Source organism: Canis lupus, chromosome 26 (genome assembly GCF_048164855.1).
Source record: "Canis lupus baileyi chromosome 26, mCanLup2.hap1, whole genome shotgun sequence".
NCBI classification, from domain to species: Eukaryota; Metazoa; Chordata; class Mammalia; order Carnivora; family Canidae; genus Canis; species Canis lupus.
In genome coordinates, this window is record NC_132863.1 from 3,192,623 (window position 1) to 3,207,627 (window position 15,005).

The 15,005-nt window shown below is 42.1% G+C and overlaps 1 long non-coding RNA gene across 2 annotated transcripts in view; it reads left to right on the top strand.

The window, feature by feature from the left end:
* LOC140617968 (uncharacterized) overlaps nucleotides 1-11,446 on the top strand; it is a 33,639-nt gene extending 22,193 nt beyond the window's left edge. The window contains exons 2-4 of one of the 2 annotated variants that reach the window (XR_012018119.1): nucleotides 6,600-6,774; nucleotides 9,283-9,360; nucleotides 9,482-11,446. This is a non-coding gene — a long non-coding RNA (uncharacterized lncRNA). The remainder of the gene's footprint in view (nucleotides 1-6,599; nucleotides 6,775-9,282; nucleotides 9,361-9,481) is intronic. The other variant, XR_012018118.1, reaches the window with a different exon arrangement.
* The last annotated feature ends 3,559 nt before the right edge of the window (nucleotides 11,447-15,005 follow it).

Genomic DNA, 15,005 nt, shown 5'->3' on the forward strand with positions numbered 1-15,005 from the left:
TGAGGAAAACGATTCGTGGGTGATGACTCTGGGGGCCCCTCTGGTTTGGGGACATATGGGCTCCTTTTGGATCCTGATTCATAGACTCATCACCTCTGTAGAGAGCAGTCCCTATGGGCTTGCGGGCATGACCCTTCCCAGCCTGCTCCTGGTAGTTGCAAGCTTCAGGGGACAGGGTAGGTGCTACTCCTCTGGGGGCAGGTCTGATGAGCATTCCACTCAGCTCTTGGGGGGATGACAGTGAGCAGCCCCATGGTGCTCCTCTTCCTCTCTGCCTCCTCTTCCTCTCTCCCTCACCCCTACTTCCTGCAGTCCCCTTCCCAGGAGGCCCACTCGTGACCTCCCACTTTCAGCTGAAAGAGTTGTCCTCCACTTATCTCCCTGTGCTTGCTGGGGCTGGCCTGTCGGTGTGCGCTGGAGGTGCCACCGGGAGAACCATTGCACTCTCACCTTCACTTCATCCTTCTAACCACAAATCCGGAGCCTCATGCCTCTGAGCTCACTTGCCACACACTCTCAGAAGCATCTTTTTCTTTTTTACACTGACGCACTGATGCTGAAGGGACTGGGGTGGTTGCATGTCACCCTTGGCTCCTGGGAAGTAACATGGGTGAAGGCTTGGAAATGCCAATGCATCTGTTGTCCTCAGCCTCTCTCTCTCTCTCTCTCTCTCTCTCTCTCTAAAATAAAATAATTTCCCAGACCATTGTAAAAAAAAATGTTGGCTTTGCAAAGTTCCCTGGACATAAATGATGCTGGTGATGCATTTGGGACTCATTTCTGGTTATGGAAACAAGGGGCGCGATTTGGTGTGAGCCGTCAGCTCCCGATCCTTGCTGAGAAGGACTCGCATTCTTTTGCCTGCTCTGTGAAAGAAATCCAAACCTGTTTCTCCTGCCCTACCTCTCGATTTGGAATCCCAGTGCAAATCCCAACATCAACAAGGTTGCTATGTTTTTTTTTCTGTTTTTTTTTTTTTTTTTTTTTTTTTTTTATGATTATCTTAAGAATTTGTCTCAAGTGAGGCTCGAGTACTGCCAAGGAAAGGTGCCGAGATCACACTCTGCTCAGCACACATTCCTCACTTTCTTCCTTCCTGTCTACCGTGCTGCAAACACCACCTCCGGCCACACAAAGCTTGCTTTCTTACAAGAACCATCATCTGCCATGAACCTCTGGCCTCAGAGCCCTCCACTGATTTCCACTTAAACAGAGATGACATGACAAAGTTCTTCACAACACCTTTAAAGCAGTCTCTGTTCCCAAGAATCCCTGACTCCCTCTGTGGCCCACCATAGGGATACCCCCCACTGATGGAGCCCAAGGCCCTTCCATGGCAGGAGGCCCCTCAGAGGCCCTGATTGTCTGTGGAAGGCTCTTTCCAGATACCAGCAAGCCTGCACAGCCATCCCGATAGACATCGGATTCCCATGTGGACTGTTCCTTGTCAAATGCCAGTGTCGGTGTTGGGTCTCTTCTTTGTGAGGTAGCTGGAGGGGTGAGATCCTTAACTGCACTGAAGGTAATTTTGCACCAACGTGGGTATAAATGGGTTGGCAGACAGGCTTTTTTTGGTCTGGGAATACCCACTGACAAATAGGTTCTGTGGTGGGGGACTTTTCCATTGAAAGTCTAAACCAGGGGCACCTGGGTGGCTTGGATGGTTAGACATCTGCCTTTGGCTCGGGTCATGATCCCAGAGTCCTGGGATGGAACCCGACATCGGGCTTTCCTCTCGGCAGGAGTCTGCTTCTCCCTCTCCTTCTGTGTTCTCCCTTGCTCTCTCTCAAATAAAGAAATAATTTTTTTTTTAAAAAAAGATAGTCTAAACTAAACTCCTGAGATTTACTATAATATACTGCTTCTAATAAGCATTTTGGGGGCCAGTTCCAGGATCGAGTTGTTTCTCTCGGATCTTTTTTCTAGGTTTCACTGTCTGTTCTCTTCTTTCCTTCTTCCTTTCCTCCAGGACCCTGGGGTAGGCCCCTGGTGTGTCTCCTGACCCTTGCCAGTGCTCAAGCTTCTGGCCCCCCCAGCTCTGCGGATCATTAATGATATTGACTACATGGCAGAAGGAATAATTCTGACTTATTCTACAGAATTTTTCATATGTGCAAGGGTGTTGCAGCTTCCCCTGTGTATTTACTTAACCAATTCATTACATAGGGACTGAAGCATCTGAATATTTCCAGATGAATGAGTCAATATTTTATTTCCTTAAAATGCACATGACTCAGCATTTTAGGATATCTCTGAGCAATGGGTCTATTTGTTGTTTATTAGCACTTTTCTAAGAAATATCTAGAGATGAAAGGGTGGATTCTGATGGTTTAGGGAAATTTCTGAGGTTATCTGAGCACACCAGTTATCTGTGAAGTTGGAGCAATACCAGTTGGGATGTCCATTGGCCTAAACCAGCAGGACAGTTTTCATGCTCTTGTGAAATTTCCAAATCGCATTCCTTTGTTACTTGAGAGTCAGTTGGTCAAGGTATTGGCAATGTTTCAACTCTCCCTTTCTTTAATTATTTACCAAATCCTGTTAATTCTTCTTTCGTAATGCACATTTATCACTGCTTTTCCATTCTCCCTGCCAGCACCTTCATATAGGCCCCTATGACAAGGAAAACCTGCTTTCTGTACCACCTGTGTTGTTACCAATAGTGGGTTTCCAGAAGTTTGTGCCCAGGCCCACAGAGAGGGACAGTTTGAACAAGCTGCTTACATCCAATTATCATTATACATTTTTTAAAGATTTTATTTATTTGAAAGAGAGAATGAGAGCAAGAGAGAGCACATGCAGAAGAGAGAGGGAGAAGCAGGCTCCCTGCCAAGGAGGGAGCCCAATTTGGGGCTCGATCCCAGGACCCTGAGATCATGACCTGAGCCAAAGGCAGATGCTTAACCAACTGAGCCACTGAGGCACCGCTCTCACTGTGCTTTTTATGAGGGATTCTATACCTATCATTTCAATGTCAGCGACAGATCACATTCTGAACCTTGCTTTTATCTTAAAGAAATCAACTATAGTTTATCATGGATATGAATATACATTTTTTATTAAAGGAATATCGATTTTTATATGTATTGACCTACTATGTGTAGAGTCTTGAATTTTTTGCTGATCGAAATAGATCAGATTTTCTATAAGAAAGTAAGAACTTGTATCTCCCTGTCAATGTGAAAAGTATTGGAGATTCATCCTAGATGGGTGGGGTAGATGGCTATGGACCTACACATCAATCTGAACATCACAAAAAGAGATGTCACAAGACATTTGTACCTACCAATGTGATACAATAGAAAACACACAAAATTTTTTGACAAAAATCAAACATGAACCACATCAAACTGCTGGATCTAACTGAAATATAGAGAACCGAAGAAACTGAATGGTATTGTTTGAGTGTTGTCAGTAAAATCCAGATGGTGAGAAACAGGATATATTAGACATAATACCTTGTTTCTTCAACAAATAATCATTAAGAAAAAGATACAGGGAGAACTTACAGACTCAAACATAGAAAACATATATTAGCCAATTGCCACCTGTAGATTTTTAGATCTTATTTCAAAAAACAACTTTTTCCTTCACCTCCCTCAGCCCTGTAATAGTATGAGATAATTAGAGAAATCTAAACATGTATGGCCTATTCAGGAATTGTTGACAACTTTTTATATGTAGCAATGGCATGTGACTATACTTTTTAAAGTTTGTACCTTTTAGAGTAACATTCAAAAAATTATCTAAGGAAGGCATGATTTAATATGGGTTAATTCTAATTAACCTTCCAATGAAGTAGCTGGGGTATATAGTGGGTGGAGTAAACGTAAATTAAGACTGACTATGGGTTGGTAATTCTGGGAGTGGAGTGATGTGATATATCATTGTCTCTAATGTATTTGAAAATTTCCTAAATAACAAGTGAAAAAATTGGGGTTCACACTACTTAAGCTGTTTGCCCCCCAAATCTCTCAGCAGTTTCATGTTAGATATAGACTGGAGTCTGGGCGACCATCTTCCTGTCTACTGAAGCCACATGGGCTTCTCCTAGACTCTTGTCAAGGCCTTTCCTAGTGCTGACTGCTGACGTAGTCAAAGAAGTCGTCTGTAGGTGATGCTGTGACTAGCTTACTCCTTTTGTTCTTTTTAACTCCCCACTGTTTAGTCTGTTACCAGAATACACACCGCATTTCAACCCTGGAATCACAGACCCAACAGCCATCTCTCTGTGAGCATGGCAGTGGAAGACACCATTCATTAGCATTTCCTTCTTGAAACTCTTTTCCTTGCTTTCCATGATGATGCAGCTATGGATTTTCTTCTGATGTTGTAATAATCATTTCCTTAACCAACTGCTCATCATTCTCCTATTCATCCATGGAAGCCCCTCTGAGGCTCCAGGGTTCAGCTCTCTGCTTTTTTCTCTTTTGACTCTTCCATCTAAGAGCTACACCTACTCCCCATCACCTTTGTGTAGAGGACCTCCACCCAGCCTCTAGCCTCATCTCCCTCCTGAGTTCTTTAGTCTAACCTCTTTAGATGCTTGTCAGACATTTCTTCTGGTGGCCCTAGATATCACTCCCTCCTACCCAGCGTTTCGACAAAATGAGTTCCTTCTCTCATCCTCCCCTTCCATGTTTTTGAGGCACCATATTTACTGTTGGCTCTTCTTTGTAATGTCTAACTTCCCATGTTCATCTCCTTTTCCAACCTCACCTCCAACATCCATGTCCAGGCCCCTCTGTTTAACCTCCTTTCTGGGTTTCCTGGCATCTTTCACTCTATGGCCTGGCATCTGGAAAGTATCCCCAAGCCTCTCTGTTCCTATGCTCACCAAGGCCATCAGAGAATTCCTGTTTCTTACAAGATGAAATTCTCTCTCTCTCTTTTTAAAAGATTTTATTTATTTATTCATGAGAGACACACAGAGAGAGGCAGAGACAGAGGCAGAGGGAGAAGCAGGTTCCATGCAGGGAGCCCGATGTGGGACTTGATCCCTGGACTCTGGGGTCACACCCTGCTGAAGGCAGATGCTCAACTGCTGAGCCACTCAGGTGCCCCAAGATGAAATTCTCAATTTATTTCTTCAATATCCTCTAATGATTTCAATTGCTAGTTCAATGACCAGACTCAACACTAGCCTCCTCAAAGACAACATCTCCCTCCAATTCTGAACCTTCTCATTTCCCTCCTCCTTGGGGTGAAGCAAGGCAAAGGTGAGTCCCACCTTTGTTTCAAGACTGAGTTTACTGGAAATCATAGATGGGGTCTCCATAGTCTGAAATTGTTAGCTTGGCATGTAATGGAAAGACTACTCTAAGCTGGCTGGTCCCCTAATGCTTGTGGCCTTAAACCATTGTTCAACCTCTCTTGTCCACTTAAAAATGAAGATAAACCCAACTTGGTTACCTAACTTCCTGAATAAAGTTGGGCGCTGTGCTGGGCCCTTGGAACTTATAAAAACTGACTGGTTAATTTCATCTATAGCTATTTTCCCCTTTCTTGGAAGAGAATACAAATATTTTAGGGTTGAGGCTGTCTCATTCATCTCATAGCTCATGAGAGAGAATTCAAGAATTCTCAAGAATTCAAGAATTCAAGAATTCAAGAATTCTCAAGAATTCAAGAATTCAAGAATTCAAGAATTCTCAAGAATTCAAGCTCATTCAAGAGAATACAAATATTTTAGGGTTGAGGCTGTCTCATTCATCTCAACACAGTGTGGAGAACAGAAAGTGTTCAATAAAGATGATTGAGTAAATGAATCATTCATGACCTTCTTCCCCTCACCCAATCCTAAACCCAACCCCCTCTTCACAGGCACAGGTATAAAGATGCCTGCATACCTGCGAGTGTCAGCAGATTTTCTGGGAGATGCCCGTTTTTAAACAGTCTGTGCCTGTCACCCAGTCACCCCCACCCCCCGCCCACCTCCCTTTCCACCACCCCTGTTCATTTCCCAGAGTTAGGAGTCTCTCATGTTCTGTCTCCCTCTGTGATATTTCCCACTCATTTTTTCTCCTTTCCCCTTTATTCCCTTTCACTATTGTTTATATTCCCCAAATGAATGAGACCATATAATATTTGTCCTTCTCTGATTGACTTATTTCACTCAGCATAATACCCTCCAGTTCCATCCATATCAAAGCAAATGGTTGGTATTTGTCGTTTCTAATGGCTGAGTAATATTCCATTCAACAACACTTGTTATCTTTGTCTTTTCGATAATAGCCTATGTGACAGATGTGAGGTGATGTCTCATTATGGTTTTGATTTGCATTTCCCTGGTAAAGAGTGATATTGAGTATATTTTTGTGTTATGTATTTGTATTTCTTGATTTAAAAAATATCACTAAGTGGTATATACTTTTGGTTTGCATGTTACTGGAACTCTCAGTGGCCTAGGTGACTTGTGGTGAGTGTGGAAGACAATAGGGAGAACTGAATAGGTGGGTGGCAGGAGAATGTGTGGATCTTTGCATATAAATACCCAAATCTAAGCCATCTACCTGTTACTTCTCCAACACATCTCACTGAAGCTTCCTTTCCCCTTCCCATATCTGCTCTGAAAGGTAATTTCTTTTCTTTTTTTAAAGATTTTATTTATTTATTTATTCATAAGAGACACAGAGAGAGACGCAGAGACACAGGCAGAGGGAGATGCAGGCTCCATGTAAGGAGCCTGATGTGGGACTCGATCCCAGGACTCCAGGATCCCACTCTGGGCCGAAGGCAAGATGCTCAACCACTGAGCCAACCAGGGATTCCCAGGTAATTTCTTTTCTTTAAGATTTATTTATTTATTTTGTGAGAGAGAAAGAGTGAGTAGGGAGAGGGGCAGACAGAGAGAGTAGTCTCCACGGTCAGTCAGAGCCAGACTCAAGGCTCACTCTCATGACCCCAAGACCAAGGCCTGAGTGGAAACCAAGAGTTGGCCTCTCAACCATCTGAGCTACCCAGGTGCCCCTGAAAGATAATTTTGAAACCTTTTTTATGTATATGTTAAACATTGAAATTGAAAGAAATCTTTCAGTACTCCAAAGTTTTTTTTATAAAACTTTACGTGTTTTTATAAAATGTATCTGGATACTCACCCTGGTTGTGTCGGTGGTACTACTCTCTGTTCTTGAATCCAGGTAGACAGTGAGATTGGTTTATCCATCTTGCTTCCTGCTGTGTTCATAAAATCCAGAGCAGTGCTTGGCATGAAGGAGTCACTCAGTAAATACTTGTGAATGTTGAACAAAGGCATCTCTATGCCCGGTGGGGACTGGCTGTAGGAAGAGTCATTGTCTACTCTTGGTTTTCACATTGTCAACCTGATGCCACATTCTCTTCTTCTGCTTCTGCTTGCCATCCCCCCAGGCAAGATTCTCATTACTGAAACAGGACAGTAGCCCCATAAGTATCTCTCCGTGTCATATGTGTGCTCACTTGATTTGTCCCAGCCACTGCTGTAAACTTGGTATTCCTGAAGAACAGTTAGAACACATTCTTTCTCTCCTTAAAAGCCATCAGTGACTCCCCTGTACCTGATGTGCTGGTATGTACCAATGCATCTTGGTTTTTTTGGACTTACCGCTATATAACCACTCAACATTTTTAACTTCATAACTTACATCTTAATCTCTATATATCTATGCTCTAGCAAAATGGAAATATTTCTTGTCCTCAGAGCATATGTTCTACTTTGCCACCTTCAACTTTTTCTTTGTATGGTTCCCAGGATGTGAAAACTCTCCTTCCAAGCACAACTGTTGAGATCTGCCTATCTCTGAAGGTCAATCTTGAGCACTACCACATCCCTGAGTCTTTTCAGATCAAGCCTTCTCAACACTTTGTGTAATTCTTATATTTAACATATTTATCTTGAAATCTTAATCTCTGTATCCATGTTTCCAGCCTGGGGCCTTGAACAGAGTAAGCATTCTAGATATGTATGGCATTGAACTCAACACCAGTTATGTTTCAAGCCCTCTGTTAGATTCAGAGGATACTGGAAGGGTGACCTTCTGAGGATGATACAAGAGAAAGTATGAGGAGTTATTCTGTAAACCTAGAAGCAGTACACACATCTGAATAGTACAAAGATGATGCTGAAGATGCTGTTGATGATGGTGAGCATGCAGGCAGGATATTTGCATTCCCTCTCTGGGTCTGCTTTCTACCTTTGTCATCCCACTCTGCCCCCTGGGAGACGCATATGGACTGCATCAGCCAGGCTCCCTTGCCTTTTCCTTTCCTGTTGGGTTCAGCCAATAGAAAATAAGAATGGAAAATCAGAGTGAGAGGGGAGTTTGGGAATTTATTCCACCAGCTGGGTTTGCTGAGCTTCAGTCTGACAGTGGTTGCCTTCTAGAGGTCATGACCTCTTTCAGCGAATCCCCTACCCTGTAGTTAGAGCTCTTGCCAGACTCTAGTCACCATTCCCCACCATGCCTCTTGAGGCCTAGGATGGTAGTGTCCCTCCATTGTTGTCAGTCCCAGGTATGTCACTAATAAGTTTGCTTAACCCTACCCTAATGGCCTTTAAAAACTCTCCATAGTTTCCTCTTTTCAGTATGACATCTGTGTTTCTTGCCAAGATCCTGACTCATACAATAACTGATGAGGATGGCAGTACTAAGAATGGCTGTGGTAACTTTTTTTCTCCCAGCTGGTGCTCTGAGAATCCTGACAAACAGCCTGATGTTCACTGTATTGCTGCACAGGTTTCTGCCAAACCTAGTGGCTTAAGGCAATAACGATGATTTATTATTTCTTATCATTTTTGTGGGTCAGGAATTTACCCAGTTATAGCAGGATGGCTCATTTCTACTGTATCATGTCTAAGACCTGCCCTAGAAGGTTGGCTGAAGGCTCACTCACTTACAGGTCTGGCAGTTGCTCCTGGCTGTTGGCTTCAGAACTAGGTGGGGCTGTTAGCTGGAGCATCCACATGTGTCTTCTCCATGTGGCTTGGGCTTCCTTACAACATGGCATCTGGAGCCCAAGCATTAACATTCAAAGACAGAGAGTGAGCCAAGCCACAGCTATATTACCCTTTACAACCCTGCTTTGGAAGTCCTGCAGTGTCACTTCCACCATGTACCACTGGTAGAGGTAGTTAATAAAGGTCCAGCCAGTTTCAAGGGAAGGAAATATAGCCCATCTCTTGATGGAGGAGTGTCAACGTCTGCGATTGATTGTGGATTGTATGATGTGGACTGAAGTGATGTAAGCCACTTCTGGACCTATGCATAAATATCCACATACCACCCACTCCTTCTTCCCATGCAGTGACATCTGTGCAGGATGCATGTTGAAGATGATGATGAGCTAAAGTCAAGGAGCACCACCCAACCCATATCAACCATTGTAAGTGTGATAATTACACTTTTAGTGTGTTAATTCTCTGAGATTTGGCAATTGCTCAAGAATTTTACCCATATCCCTGAACTTCATCTGAGCCGCTATATTCCTCTTCCTGTCTTATCAGCACATCTATCAGGACCACACATCTACGTTGAAGGCAAGGAACTGGGAATAGTTTCTTCTTCTTTCCTGTTATGTGTGCACCTCCCTTCATTCCAAGTTGTAGTATGCAGTAAAATGACCAGAAAGGAGAAAAAGGAGGTTATGGGACTGCTTAAATCATTGAACAACAGGATCACTGACTGTGTCCAAAAAGGTCTCAGCCACGCCAAGCAGTGGAAAAGGTGAAATGTTAACATGAATGCAGTAAATATTCAGTCCCTATTTGGAGGATCTTGGGGAAAAAGGAGAGTGTTGTGTTGGGAATGACTGGCAGGTAAATGTCTTCAGGGGCCTACCACATCACAGAAGACTATGTCTGGAGGAGAAGGTATGCCTGACATCCTTTCCAATAAAAACCCTGGGAAAAACATCCGTCAAGTGATATTTAGAACTGACATTTTCATAAGGATCCAGTCTATAGAGGGTTTTTGCAGGGCTTGGAAAACCACGTTTTTCATTCTTTCTTCTCCTCATCTTCTGTAATTAAACAGAGTTTACAGTGTTAAATGTATATTTAAAAATGACATGCTTTAAGGACTACATTTTAGAAAGCTTTTTATTTGGGAATAATTTTGACAATAATAATGATCATTTCAAAAAGTAATATTTATTTCCTGAACCTTTTGAGAGTAAGTTAGGTGCACATCTCATGGCTCTTTATTCCTAAATGTTTCCTATTTCTTCCTAAAGGTACCACAAGCTGGGGTCTTAGACACAGAGGGAGGCTCAATATCTGGCACTGAGTTTTGGGAAATGGAAGCCCAGATTCTCCATTTATTCTCCAGCAATTAGGATATTCCTGAAGAGGCATGTTGGCTGAAAGATGCTCACATAGAATGACATAGAGAGATGTCACCTTCATTGCCAGAGGCACTGCTCTGTCTAATGTTTTCACATTCTGCTTGGATGAAGAAATAGAAGGGACATTTGCCCTAGTGTTCAGGGATCCTTATTGGGCAGAGGTGGCTAACACAGTCTCCAGGTCAGAAAAGATCTTGATAACCTGGACCTTTACTGGATTGAATATAGCATGTACATTATAGGGGTGCCTGGATGGCTCAGTCAGTTAAGCATCTGCCTTTGCCTCAGATCACAATCTCGGGGTCTTGGGATCGAGCCTCGTGTTGGGCTTTCTACTCAGCAGGGAGTCTGCTTCTCCCTCTCACTCTGTGCTCTCTCCTCCCTATTTTGAGTAAATAAAAAAATCTGTAAAAAAAAAATAAAGTGTACATTATAGAAGCACAAAATTACTACTGTATTATTTCCTTGGTTCTAAGAGACTTTTCACTACCTTTTCTTGTTTCTGAACTTTAGATGCCCCTAAAATCTATGTCAAAGGCAACTAACAGTGTAATAGTTAAGGGAGTTGTAAATAGAAAGCCTACCTGCACGGAAGTGCAGGTCCAATTGATTTTGCCACCTAGATTTTCTCCACCATTGGTTGCAACATACAGGAATACGTTTCTTTCGAGGTATACGTACACTAAGGTGTATCCTTCTTATTGTGCCGTTCTAGGAGTTTCAACAAATACAATCATGTGACTGATACCAAAATCAACACACAGAACAGCTACATCCCTAAAAGTTTCTCTTGTAGCAAACCTTTATAGCCAAATCTCTCCCATGCACTTTGTTTTGTATCCAGTTAGTTTGGTCTTTTCCAGAATGCCATAGAAATGCAAAATATAAATATTTAATTATATTGTATATAGACTTCCTGAGTCTGGATTCTTTTACTTAGGGAATGCATGTGAAATTAACCCATACTGTTGTATGTATTAATAGTCTGCTCCTTTTTATTGCTGAGTTGTATTCCGTTGCACAGACATCTTGTACAATGTTCACCTGTTCAACATTTAGTGGACATGTATCCTAATTTCAGGTTTTGGTTATTATGAATAAAACCATTATCAACATTCACGTCCAAGTTTTTGTGTGAACACATGTTTTCATTTCTCCTGGGTAAATTGTTAGCCATATAATAGTATGTTTAGGGCAGCCCAGGTGGCTCAGCGGTTTAGCGCTGCCTTCAGCCCAGGTTCTGATCCTGGAGACCCGGGATCGAGTCCCACGTCGGGCTCCCTGCATGGAGCCTGCTTCTCCCTCTGCCTGTGTCTCTGCCTCTCTCTCTCTCTCTGTGTCTCTCATGAATAAATAAATGAAATCTTAAAAAAAAAAAGAGAGAATGTTTAATGTTTTAGGAAACTGCTCAATTGTTTTCTAAAGTTGCTGTGCTGGTTTGCACTCAGGCAGCAATGCATGAGAGTTCTGCATTTTGATATTGCCAGGATATTTTACACATTCGAATATGGGCATATGGTGGTTTGAATTTGTATTTCTTTATTGATAAATGATGCTGGGCATCTTATCATATGCTGATTTGTCCATAAATCATCTTCTTTGGTGAAATATGGGCTCAATTTTTTTATTGGATTGTTTTCTTTTTATTACATTTTAAAGTTTTTAAAACATATTCTGAATAAGTTCTTTATGTGTTCTGCAAATATTTTCCCCAAATTTGTTGCTTCCCTTCATTTTCTTAACAGTACATTTTAAGAACAGTCTTTCATTCTGATGAAGCCCACTTTATCAGTTTTTTCTTCCATGTGTTATAGTTTTGTTGTAAGAAATACGTGTCTAACTCAAGATGACAGTAATTGCGATGTTTTCTTCTAGAGGTGTTATAATTTTATATTTAGGTCTATGATCCATTTTGAGTTTTTTTAAAGATTTTGTTTATTTATTCATGAGATACACACAGAGAGAGAGAGGCAGAGACACAGGCAGAGGAAGAAGCAGGCTCCATGCTGGGAGCCCCACATGGGACTTGATACCGGGTCTCTAGGATCATGCCCCGGGCTGAAGGTGGTGCTAAAACGCTGAGCCATCCGGGCTGCCCCCCTACCTTTTTTTTTTTTTTAATATTTTATTTATTTATGACAGATACAGAGAGAGAGAGAGGCAGAGACACAGGCAGAGGGAGAAGCAGGCTCCATGCACCGGGAGCCCAATGTGGGATTCGATTCCGGGTCTCCAGGATCACGCCCTGGGGCAAAGGCAGGCGCCAAACCGCTGCGCCACCCAGGGATCCCCCCACCTACCTTTTTATAAAAAAAGATTTTCATTTTTAATTTATTTTTATATATGGCACGAGGTATGGATTGAAGTTGTCTACATTTGCCGTGGTGACCTTTCTGTTTGTTTTTAACAAAGATAATATTGAACCAAAAATGTATGTTATCAGTAACAGAGTGTTCAACTGAAATAAATGCAAGACTGATGCATTTATTTCATGCAGCCTGGCTTAGTTTTTATAAGACCTAAGTGGACAGTGTAACAGTGTATCTCAGCTGTTAAAATAAGTCAAAATTATGCCATCCAGGTCAAAGGAGGCACTAGTCCTATTGTTTTCCATACTGCTCAGCTATGTTTGCATTGCTCTTGTTTTTTTTTTTTTTGCTCAAGTTTTAGTGTAGTTTTTTTTTTAAGATTTATTTATTTATTTATTTATTTATTTATTTATTTATTTATTCATGAGAGACACACAGAGAGAGAGAGAGGCAGAGACACAGGCAGAGGGAGAAGGTGGGACTCGATCCCGGGTCTCCAGGATCAGACCCTGGGCTGAAAGCAGCGCTAAACCGCTGAGCCACCCGGGCTGCCCCTATGTAGTTTTTAAGAGAGAGGTACTGATATAGGAATGAAGGATGCGCATGATCTTGGTGTGTTTGGCCTCGGGTGAGAGGGACAGGAAGGTGAGGGAAACAAGAAACTGAATAAACATGATTTCTGAGAAGCAATGAAAATCTTTACTCCTTAGAACGGCAGAGTCAGGTTCAGAACTCAAACTCTGATGCCAGCCAAACTGGTTTAAAATCTCTATCCTTTATCATTCTAGCTATGGGCTTGAAGTGACTTGCTTAACTTCTCTGATTTTTGTTTCCACATACATAAAATGTGGATAAGAAAACTCCCTACTTCATTGTTTTTTTAATTTTTTAATTTTTAAGAGCAAATAAAGTGAGAAAATCCATGCCAAATACCTAGCTCAATGCCTGGTGTTGTATGTGCTCAGAAAATGCTAGCTATTTTTATTGCCACTTATTATTTATCTACTCAAAGAGCTCATTCATTGGGCTCTTACTGTGTATCAATCATCAGGGTATCAAAATAAGATAATAGGCTCTCAAGAGGCTTAGCTTAGTAGATTTGGAAATTGGACCAAGGTAGCCTGGCTAGAGAGATGAACTTAGTTAGTTGTTTGTATGGGAGTTATCTTGTCTGTGCACATATGGTATACAGTGTGTAAGATATGATTGAAGATGTGTACATTTGGCATGGTGGGGTTTTTGACTTACTGAAAAGATAATGTTAAGTTGAGGATGGATTCTATAAAAATGATGGAATCTTTAACTGAAAGGAGTATGATATGCAAAGGAATAATGAGTCAGCATGGAGATCAGAGGCCAACCATGGATTTCCAGAAGGGTGAGCCTTAAACTGTGGAAGGAGCCTCGGTGTCCATCGAAAGATGAATGGATAAAGAAGATGTGGTCTATGTATACAATGGAATATGACTCAGCCATTAGAAACGACAAATACCCACCATTTGCTTCAACGTGGATGGAACTGGAGGGTATTATGCTGAGTGAAATAAGTCAATCAGAGAAGGACAAACATTATATGTTCTCATTCATTTGGGGAATATAAAAAATAGTGGAAGGGAATAAAGGGGAAAGGAGAAAAAATGAGTGGGAAATATCAGAAAGGGAGACAGAACATGAGAGACTCCTAACTCGGGGAAACGAAGAAGGGGTGGTGGAAAGGGAGGTGGGCAGGGGGTGGGGGTGATTGGGTGACAGGCACTGAGGGGGGCACTTGATGGGATGAGCACTGGGTGTTATGCTATATGTTGGCAAATTGAACTCCAATTAAAAATATATATGTAAAATAAAATAAAACCTAAAGGAATCAGCCAACCTAGAGTTGGGTGGGGTGGACATAGAAGATGGCCCACACTGAGTGGTCAGTCAAGTTCACTAGAATATGGTGGTGAAGAGCATAGACAGACCTAATTTTGAAAACTCTGGGCAAGTGACAGCCTTCTTGAACTCCAGTTGCCTCACTTGTGAAGCATCCATAATTTCTTCATCCCAAGTAATTGTAAGGCTTATAAGAAACATTTGTGTATCCCCTGGTGAGCACTGCTGCTCAGCACTGTTTTCATAGTTATCCTCATCCTCAAGCCAGCCAGTTAGTCCACAACAGAAGGTAAAGCAGGGGATGGTGGAGGATGAAACTGGGGAGGCAGCAGAACAGAAGAAGTTGGCTGGGGTTTCATGCTGAAGAATGCAGGTGCTATCACTAAGGTAATAATTAGCCAGGGAAAGGTCATAAGCCTGGAGTATGGGATTTTAGAAGACTAGACAGGACGACAAATTGCAGGAGGTCCAACTGGAGACAAGGAGAGGAGTTAGGAGATTCGT